Genomic DNA, 14,493 nt, shown 5'->3' with positions numbered 1-14,493 from the left:
ATTTCCAGATCTAAAAAAATTGGAAACTCTTGAAGTGCAAAAAAGTTGGAATAATATCCCTGCAAAGAGATGTTGAGGCCAAATCTTACCCTCCGGGGCCTAGATCTGGCTTCAAACAAAAATTATCCTTCAGATTTGTACCTATCATGACAAAACGACACACCTAGAAATGAGATATACAATGATAAAAAACAAAAACAAAAAACAAAAACAAAAACAAAAAACAAAAAACAAAACAAAAAAACAAAAAACAAAAAAAACAAAAACTAGCTAAATTACAATAATTGGAAACTCAAGGCTCTAAGTAGCAAGATCTATCATTATTCGGCACAAAAAATTAAATTTTTAAATTTTAAAGGAGGTGCTAACTCGAAACCCTTCGTGTATCACTAACAAAATCTTATGATAATCTCGGAGATAATTTCGTTTAGCTTTTCAACAAACACAGATCAAGATTTGGCTAGTCCAAATGAAAGCTTCCCCTAACACCCCAGGATCTAAAACCAAGATTTCCCTACAAAACATGATCTAGCCATTAAAAATAGAGTGAGAAAATAATAATAAAAGTGACACAAATAGAGATACATGCAATTACGTTCAAAATTTAGATTATATTCAAACTCCAGAGATTGAGCAAGATACTTGTATTCAAATCACTCTCCAGAAGCTGTCATCAATGGCTTTAGAAAAATTTATGCATGAAAACTGCACATATTACAATATTCTCAGGAAGAGTAACACCAACAGAATTTATTTCCAAAGTCTTTCTTTATTATACAGATAAAATATTACACCAGAGCTTCTTGCTAATCACACGACTCAAAGATCGGATAAATCAACTAACAAATGACTTTTTATTTAAAGATAAATCCTCCAACAAAGAGTTCAAGTGCTCTTCGTCAAAGCAATTGCGACCATTAACGAAGATTAAGATTTATTTTTAAGCTCATCTATCGAAATATTTACATATTTGGGGAAATTTGAAATTTTTAATTAAATGCATTTTAATTAACTCAAAAATAGATTTTTTGAGTTAATTTCCCCAAAACATTGACTTTGACTTAATTCCCAAAGATCAAAGGTTTAAAATTTAACAAAATGGTTAATTTACCTTAGTTCTGGGACCTTTTAAATTTTTCTTTTTAAGACCAGCGAATTTTTCCTTTGGAGAATTTCAATTTATCTAGGATCTAAAATTAATTAAATTTCTCGCTTAAGATTTTAATTAATTTTTGGCCAGAAAATTTACTTAATTAACCTATGAGGGGATAAATTAATTTTTTAACCCTCGAAACACTTTAAATCATGATTTTCATATTTTTTACATCATAAAGGGGAAAACCCTTCTGTAGAAGGCCCTCACAAACTACCCATTTCTGCGACACAAAAATAATCCGACAAACCAATCAATTTGTAATAAAATAACCTAATGAAATAGTTAGGATTATTTCCAAATCACTTTTACATACACTCAATCTAGAACACTAGGACTCGCTTATGCTCCTAGGAAAAAAATCCATTCCATCTTTGCGGTAAGATTATCCCTTTTGCCAAAAAAGGGGGTGTACTGCTATGGTTCATTGACACATTGTGGTAAAAACTATCCATGAAGAATAAAAAAATATAACACAACTTACCATTGATGAGTTGAAGAGATCCTTACTATCCCATGAGATAAGGATTAATAGAGATGATGATTCTATGGAGAATGACTTCAAATCATTGGAATATTTTAACATAGGTCAAGGAAGGAACATCAAAGCGAGTAACAAATATAATAAGGTCATCTTACATAGAGGAAATTCAAGCTTAGATCAAGAAGATTTTCCCTAGCAAAACCCTCAAAACTTAAGGTGGAGTTGTACAAGTCATCTGCAAATATGAGAATATGAAAATTTGATTTTTTAATTTGATTATTGTAAATGGTATGTGAATTATGCTACTTAATAGATGGCCAAGGAGTTTATTACTTGTGATGATTAGGAAGAGAATAAAAAATATATTTGGTTGTTAGATACTAGTTGTAGTAACCATACGATTGGAAATAGAAATATGTTTACAATATTAGAAATTTCTATTAAGGTTGAAGTCAAATTGGTTGATGACAATATTGTTAATGTTGTTGGTAAAGGTACACTCGTTGTCCTTATTAAAAAAGGGTGAAAAAGAAAAACAGAAGTCGATTTGGTCCAAGGATTAAAACATAACCATATAGGCATTGATTAACTCACCGAAAAGGGTTATAAGTTACATTCAATGGAAATACTCAAAGAAACCTTGACAAATTTCCTAGGAGGAGACTAATTGTTATAATTCAAAGGAGCAAGAATACGATGGATCCTTTGACTATAACAAATTCCAATGAGTAAATCACAATTTCCCATAAAGTAACCAACATATATGACCTATGGCTTTGCAATTTTAGATATTAACACATGAATTTTGGAAGGCTAAATTTGTTTCCACAAAAACACTTGGTGAAAGGCCACCAATAATACATGAATCGACTTTAGGCCATAGGGTGTAGAATAGATAGTGGCAGTGTGTTTTGTTAAGGCGCTCCATAGTACAAATATCGTTGATTCAAAACTTCATGGGAGCCTACGTGCTAAGGGCTGGTGTGGGCTAGGATGAGCAACGATCTCCATTCTTTGATGATTTTATTTAGAAAAGTTGGATACATTGTTTTAAAATTCAAATATAATATTTTTCACAATTTCAATGAGCTTAAAGCTCTCATTGACGAATTATAAATATATTAAAATATTAAGATGGGTAAAGGAGGAGAATATAAACCTTAAATAAATGGAAGATATACCAAATGGATGTGAAACATCCATTATTAAATGGAATTTTATGTCAAGAAACTACAAAGGTATTAAATCAAATGATATAAAGATGAAGTAATGGGAATTTTTATTTTTTTATTTATACTTGGATAATATGTACACTAAAAAATTAGATCAGTTCAAAACACCAATGAAACAAGGATATGAGATGATAAATTTTGGCTTAAAGTACTTCTTTGGCATTAAAGTAAATAAGTCAAATTTTGAAATACATATATGTCAAACAAAATATGGATTAGATGCACTGAAAATATTTAGATTAAAAGGAAACATCCACACCCGTAGCAATATGAACAAAACCTAACAAATAAGATAAAAGTTCAAATGAAAATTGAAAATTTTTCATATATAAATTGAAAATTGTTCAAAAAATTATTTGATAGTAATATGTATATTTTGACTAGATTTTAAAAAACCTATTTACAAATTGACAAAATAATTTCAACATGCATTCTAGTAATAACAAAATATGGTATTTTATACTCAAATTACTGAGTACTAAATAAGAAAGACCCTCTCCACTCAAATTGCTGAGTACTAGATAAAAATAATCAAACTTTGAATTAATCAGAAGGAGTTGCAGCTCACAGGTGTGTACATCACCTGTAGACTGCACTCAAACAAGGAGGAGACTCTCTCTCTCTCTCGTTCACTCTACATTACATGAATGAATATTACATATTAAATACATGACTAAAAAATAGGTAGCTGAAACCAACCTCCTAAATTCTAGGAACAACTCCTAAACAAAGAAGGTACGTTACAACCACATAACCATTTCTCCATTATTTCTAACTCCCCCCCTTAATGGAGAAAGGGTTATTTTGCACACCTAACATCCCTCTAAATAACTCAAACTTTACTCGCCCTAGAGGCTTAGTAAAAATATCAGCTAAATTATCACAAGTATTACAATAATCCACACAAATTTCCTTAGACTGTATCTTTTCTCGTACAAAGTGAAACTGAGTATCAATGTGTTTAGTATTCTTATGGAAAACTAGATTGTATGCGAGCTTTATTGTGCTTTGGTTGTCAGTTTTGATGCTGGTTGCTTCTTTTTGTCCTTCGCCTGCATCACTGAGCAATCTCCTCAACCAGATGGCTTCACATGTAGCTGCACACAACCCCTGGTACTCTGCTTCACATGATGATAATGCTACAGTGCTTTGCTTTTTGCTGCTCCACGAAATAACCCCGGATCCAATACTAAATACATAACCTGTGAAGGATCTACGATCATCCAAGTTGCCTGCCCAATCAGAATCTGAATAACCTACTAAAGTAACATCAGAAATGTCAGTGTATAAAATACCATAATTACAAGTACCACTAAGGTACCTCAACACACACTTTGCTGCATTCCAGTGACTTTCAAGTGGTCTGGACATAAACTGGCTCAGCACACTAACAGAGTATGCCAGATCAGGCCTAGTTGTCATGAGATATATCGGACTTCCCACTAGCTGTCTATACAAAGTGGCATCCACCTGTTTTGTGCCATCATCACTGCTTAACTTGAGATTCTGCTGCAATGGTGTTGCTGTTGCTTTGCACTGTTCCATTCTGAATCTATCCAACAGGGTTCTGGCATACTTTCCTTGAGTCAGAAAAGTTTGACCAGAATCTTTCCACACTTCGAGTCCTAGGCAATAATGAAGATCACCAAGGTCTTTCATTTCAAATACCTGTGACATTTGGTGCTTGATTTCTTTGATCAAATTATTTGCATTACCTGTTATTATCATGTCATCCACATGTAAAGAAATTAAAATGATTTGCCTCTGTTTATTTATCTTGGTGTACAGGTTTGGATCATTGAGGCTCTTATGAAAGCTATGCTGAATAAAAAATGAATCAATTTTGTCATACCATGACCTGGGTGCTTTCTTTAATCCATAAAGTGCCTTATGAAGTTTACACACTAAATCCTCCTGCCCCTTTTTCGCAAAACCAGGAGGCTATACTAAATATATTTCTTCTTTTAATTCCCCATTCAGAAATGCAGATTTAACATCTAACTGGTGTAGCTTCCATTTATGTTTTGTTGCTAAACAGATTAGCATTCTAATTGTATTAAGTTTAGCTACAGGGGCAAAGGTGTCATCGAAATCAATTCCTTCTTGATGTGAATAACCCTTTGCTACCAGTCTAGCTTTGAATTTTTCTACACTCCCATCTGCATTTATCTTAGGTTTATACAACCACTTACAACCTATAGGGGTTTTTCCTTCTGGAAATTCAACTAAGTCCCAAGTATGGTTTCTATATATTGATTCCATTTCTTCATGCATTGCAGCCCTCCATTCATCTGATTTACTTGCTTCTTCATAGTTTGAGGGTTCTACAATATTTAAAATTTTGGACATTAAAGCATAGTCTTTCAATCTTGCAGGTAGTCTAGTCTTCCTACCTGATCTTCTAGGTAAAGGAATTACCTCAACTCTATCTATTTCAGCATTTTCCGGGCCTGCATCATCACTTATCACACTATCTACTGCTACTTCTTCCTGTTTCTGCTCTTGCTCCTGCTCTTCTTCTTCATCACTGTTCAGTTCTATCAAGAATGGAATGTGGCTGTCATTGTTAGAGTCTTCCTTTCCATCTTCTGTCTGTTCATGAAAAATGACATCTCTGCTTGCAAACACTTTATGAGTCACAGGATTATATAACTTGTATGCCTTATACTCTGTGTCATATCCTACAAATATACATTTCAAGGCTTTGGGGTCTAGCTTTTTCCTATTTGCTTTCGGTACATGAGCAAAAGCTTTAGATCCAAATATTCTTAAATGACCGACTACTGGTTTGAGTCCAAAGAGTGCTTCAAAGGGGGTTTTGAAGCCTAGAAATTTGGTGGGACTCCTATTCTTTAAATAAACAACAGTATTAATGGCTTCTACCTAAAGACCATTAGAAATACCCTTACCTTGAAGCATACTTCTCGCGCACTCCACAAGTGCCCTGTTCTTGCGTTCTGCTACTCCATTCTGCTGTGGAGTGTGTGGCACTGTAAATTGCTATATAATCCCATGCTTCTTGCAGAAGTTCATGAACTCATTTAATCTATATTCCCCCCTTGGTCCGAGCGGAGAATCTTTATCTTCTTTCCTATTTGGTTCTCTATCATAGATTTGAATTCTTTAAAATATCGAAAAGCCTGACTCTTTTTGCTTAAAAAATACACCCAAGAGAACCCAGTGCAATCATCTGTAAACAGTAGAAAGTAGTATGCACCTCCTAAAGACCTAGTCTGCATAGGTCCACAAATGTCTGTATGCACTAGTTCTAGGATGTCTCTTTCTTTTCTGTTGACATGCAAAGGGAATTCATCTCTATGCATCTTCCCTAATGCACATCCATCACATTCCAGTTTGATATTATGTAAAGCAGAAAGTCCATCGACCATACCTTTCTTTTTAAGTAAGATGAGATCTTGTAGATTGAGATGTCCAAATATCTGATGCCAGAGATTTTCAACTGTTGATGTTGCTGCAACCATCGCTTGTCGTGGCATGCTCCTTGCATCCAGTCTGTACAAATTCCCCAAGCGTACTCCTGTTGCAATTGTCTCCAATTTGCTATCCTGAATGACACATCCATTCTTGAAGAATTGCACCTGCATGTCCTGGTATGTTATCATAGAGACAAAGATCAAATTATTTTTAATTCCTGGAACATATAAAACATTTTTGAGATGTTTGATGTCGCCACTAGGTAGCTTCACAGGAATATCCCCACAACCTTTGATCTCATACCCACTGTCATCACCCAAATAAATTTTGGATCCACATGCAGATTCTTCAAGAAACTCAAAACATTCTCTCTTACCAGTCATATGCGAGGATGCGCCAGAATCGACATACCATGTATTGTCCTCATCTCCTTTCGATGCTGAAAGTGCACAGTCGACTGTGAATAGTCAAAGATCATAGTTGTGGTCTTCCTCTTCTTCAGCAAAACAGCCCTGATGTTTCTTCTGTTTACTTCTCCTTTCATTTGCTTGCCTCTTATAACACTCTCTGATCTGGTGACCAGGCTTTCCACAGTAAAAACATCTCTTTACATAGTTATCATTCATACCTCTAGATGGCCTCCTCTGAAAGGAATTGGCTCCTTTCTGCTGCAGCTGCTGTGGTTGCTGGTACTGGGGTTGGTGCTGGTGCTGATGCTACTTTCCTCTGTGCTGTCGCCTCTTTGCCATCAGAGCAAGGTCATTGCTCTGAGTCTTCAGATTTTGTCTTCGCTCCTCCTCCTGGAGCAGAATCGCTATCAACTCATCAAAAGAGGGGGCTTTCTCCCTCACTAACAACCCTGAGATGAATGTCTGATATTCATCGGTCATCGTGTTCAGTGTGAGTGTAACCAGATCTGAGTCTAATACCTTTGCTCCAATGGATCCCAATTTGTCTTTCAGATCCTTGACTCTGGCCATGAATCCTCCAACAGATTCATTCTCATCCATCTTTAATGCAAACAATTTTCCTTTGAGTGCCAGAACACGATTTGTGTTATGTGTCTCGTACAGACCCTTGATCGTGCTCCAAATATCCGCGGCCGACTTGCAATCTTGAATATGAGGGATAATGTTGTCTTTGACAGACATCATTAGTATTACTTTTGCCTTTGTTTCTCTCTTATCCCAATCCTGTTCTTGGGTTGTATTTCCAGATCTCTGTTCATTTCCCAAGACGATCGACCATGCGTTCGCACTCTCCAGCAAGGTTTGCATTTTGAACTTCCAGTTGGAAAAGTTCGTTCCATCGAGCTTGCCAGACTCGTGGAGGTATGATTCCAAGCTGTTGTTCATTTTCACACAACTGAACACTCCAATCGGCCACCACCGGGCAAGTCTGATCTGCTACCAACGAACAGATCAGGAACTTTACTATGCCACCACCGGGCAAGTCTGATCTGCTACCACCGAGCAGATCAGAGACTTCACTATGCCACCACTGGGCAAAACCGATCTGTTACCACCGAACAGATCAACAAACAAGCTCCAACATGCCACCACCGAGCAAAGGCGATCTACTTCCACCGAACAAACCGAGGAGCTGCACTGCGCCACCACCGGGCAAAAAAATAAAATGGATCTGCTTCCACCGAACAGATCACAGAGCTCTGATTCGTCACCACCGGGCAGGTCTGATCTGCTACCTCCGAGTAGATCACGGAACCTCAATTCGCCACCACCGGGCATATCCGATCTGCTACCTCCAAGTTGATCAAGGATCCTCAATTCGCCACGACCGGGCAAATCAAATCTGCTGCCACCGAGCAGAAACCTTCACGTGCCTCCATTGGGCAACTCTGATCTGCAAAAAAGATTGCAGATTTATAGAGAGAAAGGGCTGGCGCTCAGAACAGCGCCGAATCCGCGCCAATTGCAGAAAATGAAAATTTATGATGTGCAGGAAAATTGGCGTGCTTTACAGCCTTGGATCCGCGCCAATTTGGTCGTTGATTTTCTTGGCGTGCTTTTCAGCCTCAAACCTGCGCTAATTGGCGCGACTGTTCCTCAAAAAAATCGCACTAATTGCTACAACTTCCCAAAAAAAAATTCCGCTCCAACCCTTCCTTTGGCTCAGAGATGATCAGCGATCTGATGCCTTTTCGCTCCAGGTGTTACTGCAGCTCCACCTGATCACACAGATATCTTTACATGTACTCCTACCACTATAGATGTGCAACTAATGATACATCCCAGAAAAAAAAATAAGGCTACCTCTACCCTAAGCTCTGATACCAAGATAAAAATAATCAAACTTTGAATTAATCAGAAGGAGTTGCAGCTCACAGGTGTGTACATCACCTAGAGACTGCACTCAAACAAGGAGGAGACTCTCTCTCTCTCGTTCACTCTACATTACATGAATGAATATTACATATTAAATACATGAGTGAAAAATAGGTAGCTGAAACCAACCTCCTAAATTCTAAGAACAACTCCTAAACAAAGAAGGTACTTTACAACCACATAACCATTTCTCCATTATTTCTAACTGTACTAAATAAGAAAAACCCTCTCCAAAATATGGTATTTTATACTCAAGTTACTGAGTACTAGATAAGAAAGACCTCTCCAAATTATCATGATAATATTCCAATAATTACCTTTTCCATGAATTCTGTCTTTAACTTTTATAGGTAAAACCAAAAAGTTGTAAAGACTAAAACATTTAATAAATTTAATTAAAAAGCGTGTTGAAATTGTCCTTCAAAGTTCTAAACCTATCATAAATAAATCTTGATTTTTATATTGAACTTTACTGGTTTTTTTTTCCAAAGCTCCTCTAAATGAAATTGAAAATATATATAGATATATACAAAAAAAATCTGATATCAAAACTTATAATTCATAACAGATTTACATGATTGTGTATGTTTCTCATTAAATACAAGAGTTGTACGGGTATTAAATTCGCTCGCCCTTCTATCACGCATTTTAGATCTTTTGACTTTACTTTCTATAACGAAAAATGATTTTAGATCTTTTGACTTTACTTTCTATAATGAAAAATGATACAATTTCCCATTATCTATATGGTGCTTTTATCCTTCCCCATTTCCAACTTGTAGCATTTTGCACAAATTCAACTGGTGAAGAAGGTAAGGTACGAAAGATGTAATCACAGTTCTGCTTCAAGGAATTAGTTTGGTTTCTTCCGTTGGTCGGTCGTGGAAATGACATTCTCTAAATAAGTATAAGACCCTAGCTCATGAAACTGAACCACTCCAAGTTCCTAACAGACAGAATATTAGCTGTCTAAATCTATTCACTATCTGAATGGGTTCCACAATCCCACCATTCGAACGTCAAGTAAAAATAGAAGAATTGTAAGAGGACGCGATTCGATAACGGAAATGGTTTTATTTATCCTGGCGGTTTTGTGGAAATGGACAGTGGTTCACACGTTGATTCCACACAGTTTTTCTCTCTCGCAATTAATTTCTTCACGATGTTCGGCAAGAAGTAACTTGTAACGAACTGGGATGTATATTTTAAGAACATACGTGAGATGTATGTGACCCAATATGGCGTTGAGTGTTGTTGTTGCGGAGATTTTTAGGAGAACCCCTGTGCACTTTTTCTTTATGTACTCTACTCTAGGGTAGGAAAACCTGGGAATATATGTAATATCATCCGCGGGCGTTGGGTGTCGTTGTCGCAGATAATGTAAGACCCCGTCTGCACTTCTCCTTTATGTACAGTCCTTAAATCTAGAAAACTGGCTTTAAAAGAAAAGAGATAAAGCTTCGATAGTAACACATATACTTGCATGTCGTAATAACGGAGCATCTGCACTATCGTAGGTAGTGAAGGTTCTAATGTCTTCTACGAAATTCATGTCACAGCCACTCTCTTAATGTGATAAACTTAAAAACCGCAACCAACATAAGCGTGGGTGACAGAAATTTTCCTCTCTCTTGTGAAGAAATCAACTGCATTGCTTTGATTGACATGAAGAAACAAAACTTCAGGTCCCTTGCTGGCCAGCTTATTGACACCCCATTTCATGGAAAATTTGCTTCAGTTCACCCCAACACTAATATATCGATTACCGATCATTTTTATTAGTAATATAAATACCAGTATACGTTAATGGTGAGTTATAAAATAGGGTGAAGCAAAATATTTGATCCTTTTTCCCCTGGTAAGTATGAAAATGAGGGAGATGGGTAATTTTTTATATGCTAAATGTTTAACTTAGATGAAATTTAAAAAGAAAAGATTATTAAAATGAAAATAAATAAATTATATTGTATTTATTGGTTCTTAATATTAGTATAAAAGATATGTTAAAAATATTTTACTTTTACTCTTTTATTTATATATAAAATATGTGTTTGTATATGTTATAATATAATTTTCTATTAACATTATAGTGATAAATTAGTTTTTAATCAAATATCTACTTTAAATTATATATCTTTATATTAATATAAATATTTTTTTATTGGAAGGCATTTTCTACAAATTGGTATCAGCATGAAAGAGATGAGTAATTCCTTACATGCTAAATGTTAACTGACATTAAACTTAAAAGAAAGACTCTTAACAATATAAGAGATAATGAAAATAAATAAATTTTATTGTATTTATTGGTTCTTAATATTAGTATGAAAGATATATTAAAAATATTTCACTTTCACTGGCAAGTCCGGGCCGGGTAGTTCAAGTACGTGGCCTTGATAACAAAACGCTATTGCAATTCTGCCCGACATACACCCCCACGTGTCCCGACATACATCCGACATCAACCTGTGTGTCGCCAAACACGTAAGTCACTCCGCACGACCGCGAGAAAAGCAGCTTGCCAGCCTAAGCCGCATTGCGGAAGCTGGCGAGCTTCCTCCATTTTCTCGCGACCTGCTTCAGTTTCACAACATGGCGGATCTCGAGGCATTTGTTTTGCAAGTTCATGCCGAAATCCTATTATGAAACAAAGTGGACCTCACGAAAACTGAATCAATATCTCTTGGCTACTTTCAGAATACACAGCGAATGAGCCAATCACTGATCTACAAACGTTCCTTATGTTATGATTCTAGAATACACCATAAATGAGCGTGAGATATTTGGTGTAAATTTTAGTTATAAATCTAGTTGGCATTATTTTGATATTATAGAGCTACCACTTTTTTCCCGAAAATTTAGATTGAAATTTGGTGGGAATTATATTGAAATTTTAAGTTAAATATTTCTGTAAGGAGTTTTGTTCATTACACTTGTTGTGAAGGTTTTTGGCTAGCTTTTAGAATCAATTAAATTATCAAGTTTATTAATTAAATAAAATAAATAGAAATAAACATTTAAATTATCAAGTTTTTTAATTAAATAAAATAAATTTAAATAAGGTTTAGCCAAAAAAAACAAGTGTCATAGAAATGAGACCATATATCAAATAAAAACATAAAACATAACAAAAAACGTAGTTTAATTTTCATGTGATGTGAATATAAAAATTATATTAAATAATAATTATATATATATATATATATATATATATATATATATATTCTTATTCTTTTGTCTAAAGTTTTTTAGATTTTTTTTCTATAGTTTTGTGGATTATATTGAGTTTTTATTATATAGTTAAATTATTAATTTTGATATGTTAAGCTTATGTTGTTGGGTCTTAAAATTTTGCAAGATAAAATATTACAAAATATTAAAGAAATGAAAAAAATATGATATAAATAAAGAGTGAGAAATACATTTATGATTTTTGAGTTTTATAGTAAAAGGTTATTGAGACAAATTATATTTTGAAAGACTCAAGGATATAATAAAGAGACATTGGGATTTGTACATTAATAATATATATGAATAGTTAATAAATATACCTTGGTATTAGGAACACAATTCAAATTAATAAAAACTCACAAATTTTATTCAATTATTTAATGGAAAATGTATCTTTAACCTACTAATTGCACTTACAAACTTAATGTTGCAAACATAATGTACACTTCATGTTCTTCTCATTGAAAATGAATCCTCAATCCTCCTCTTTGTTCCTTCTTCTTTTGTATAGGGAGTATCAATTTCTTATTTGAATCAAAGTTCTTAGGTTTTTGGAATCCATTCCTCCTAGTTGGCTTCATCTTCGATAACAAATCTAAAGGAGGGAGGTTTTTAAATCTTTCTTCCTTCTCTATCCTTTAAGGGAAAATTTGAATCAATAACTTGTGCTTCTAGACATCTATTATTATCTTTTTCTAAACATGTCTTTGGTAGCTAAAATTATACAATTTAATCATCCTTTTATGTGGGTAGAATTGCTCACATAATTGTAACTCATTTGACCAAGGCCTTTACCATTTGATTATTTTTAAGTGAATCTCATTCTTGGAGCCACAAGGTCGCTTGTTAATTGGTAGATCTAATATAGAAAAACATGTTCCTGTAATCTAGAACCCCAATTCATCTATCATGTTCCTATAATATTGTCTATTCCTAGACACTCAATGATGTTGATTTCAACACATGTTCAACTATATGTGAAAATTTTTAACTTAATCCACACAATATCTATTTATGTATCCACCCATGGTATTGCTAATATCTTCAAAAAAATGGTAAATGCCTAAAATATGATGATACATTCAGGAGTTGATTTTCCCTAATATACATAGTAGTAGTGCTCTGCTCCTACATAAAAGAAAAGAGAATCCTCTCAAAACCTGCATATGACAAATAAAGTTTGAAAATTAGACAATAAAGAGATCTTTCAACGAACATAGTTATACTTCACAATGCCTTATAATTATACTTCACAGTGCCTTGTTCAATTCAAACAAATGTAGTGTTACAATTTTTATATAGTAGCATAGACACCATTGAAGTGAAAAATTATTCCAAATGATTCATAAAAGTGAAGGTTGTTTCTGATGTCGAGCTCATAGTCCTCAAACATTGGCACCTTTTCATATTTCTTGATGATATATTCCTCAGAAGGAGGGTTTAGATAAATTGAAGTAGAGTTTATTTTTTAACCACAACATTGAATAAGATAGGAACCAAACAGAATGAAAGTTGTGCCTTTGGAGATGTCGTAAACATATAATAAATTATGGTTTCTAGTTTTTTACTTTCATTCAAATGCCCTTTTCCTTCCACTGGGATCCTTTATAGGATCTCTAATTTTTTCTTTATATTTACCATGTGATCAAGAATGTCCACCGACAAAATTAATATTTTTCCTATGAGGGGCATGACCATTATTTGTAATATTTGTTTTATGTTGTAACCCTCTCATAGTAAGATGATTCAGTGATTTCTAAACTATTGTGGATATTCTGCTTGATAATTTGTCACAACATATTTACTAAAATATATTAGAAAATATAAAATCTACACTATGAGGGTTTATTTCTCCTTAAATTTCTAGATTTATTAATTATTGTTTACTACACATTCACGCAAATTACAATAATGCACAAAATAGAGAATAAAAAATAAAACTCACAAACCACAAATTAACACAAGATATCATTGGAAGCCCTTTGAAGAGAAAACCTAGTTGGAGCTAAGATTACTGTTCTTTGTTTCTCTTAATGGAAAATGCATACAATTACAAAGAAGTGAGAAATGTGGCTTGTGGGCTACTACAATGCACAAATCATCTCTCTCTATTTGCTCCCCGTCCACTCTTAATGACTTTAATTATTTATTGAACAAAAATCACATGAATAGAATGGAACCCTTTTTCCTCCTAGTAGCTCTGTTTTTGCTCCAAAAATTTTGTTTGATGCATCAAATGGCTTCTAGAAGGTTTTTTTACCACAATTTTCCAAATTTGGACCTGATATTAGAAATAGTACTATGAGATGATTCCTCTTGTTTTTCCACTCTAAAATCATAAATATGGGTTGAAAAATATATAATGACCTAATCCATATTAGATCTCCCCATTTCGAGAGGCTTTTGGTCACAAAAAAATTCTACTTAATGAGGCTTTAACTAGAAAATATCTTTTCATCCCAATATGAATAAGATAATGATTCTGCTTGGTTGTAATTTTCTACCACTTCTACAAAACTATAACATATGTCGGATCTACTTAAGCATTTGGTGCCAAATCCTTTGCAAAATGTAGGGCCTATTCCTCTTCATGATCTAGCTTTGAAGGCTCAT

Source organism: Pinus tabuliformis, chromosome 1_1 (assembly GCF_031772625.1).
Source record: "Pinus tabuliformis cultivar Carrire ecotype Pingquan chromosome 1_1, CPIR1, whole genome shotgun sequence".
In the NCBI taxonomy this organism is placed as follows: Eukaryota; Viridiplantae; Streptophyta; class Pinopsida; order Pinales; family Pinaceae; genus Pinus; species Pinus tabuliformis.
The sequence above is the reverse complement of the archived record's forward strand: the minus strand, read 5'-3'. Positions refer to the sequence as shown.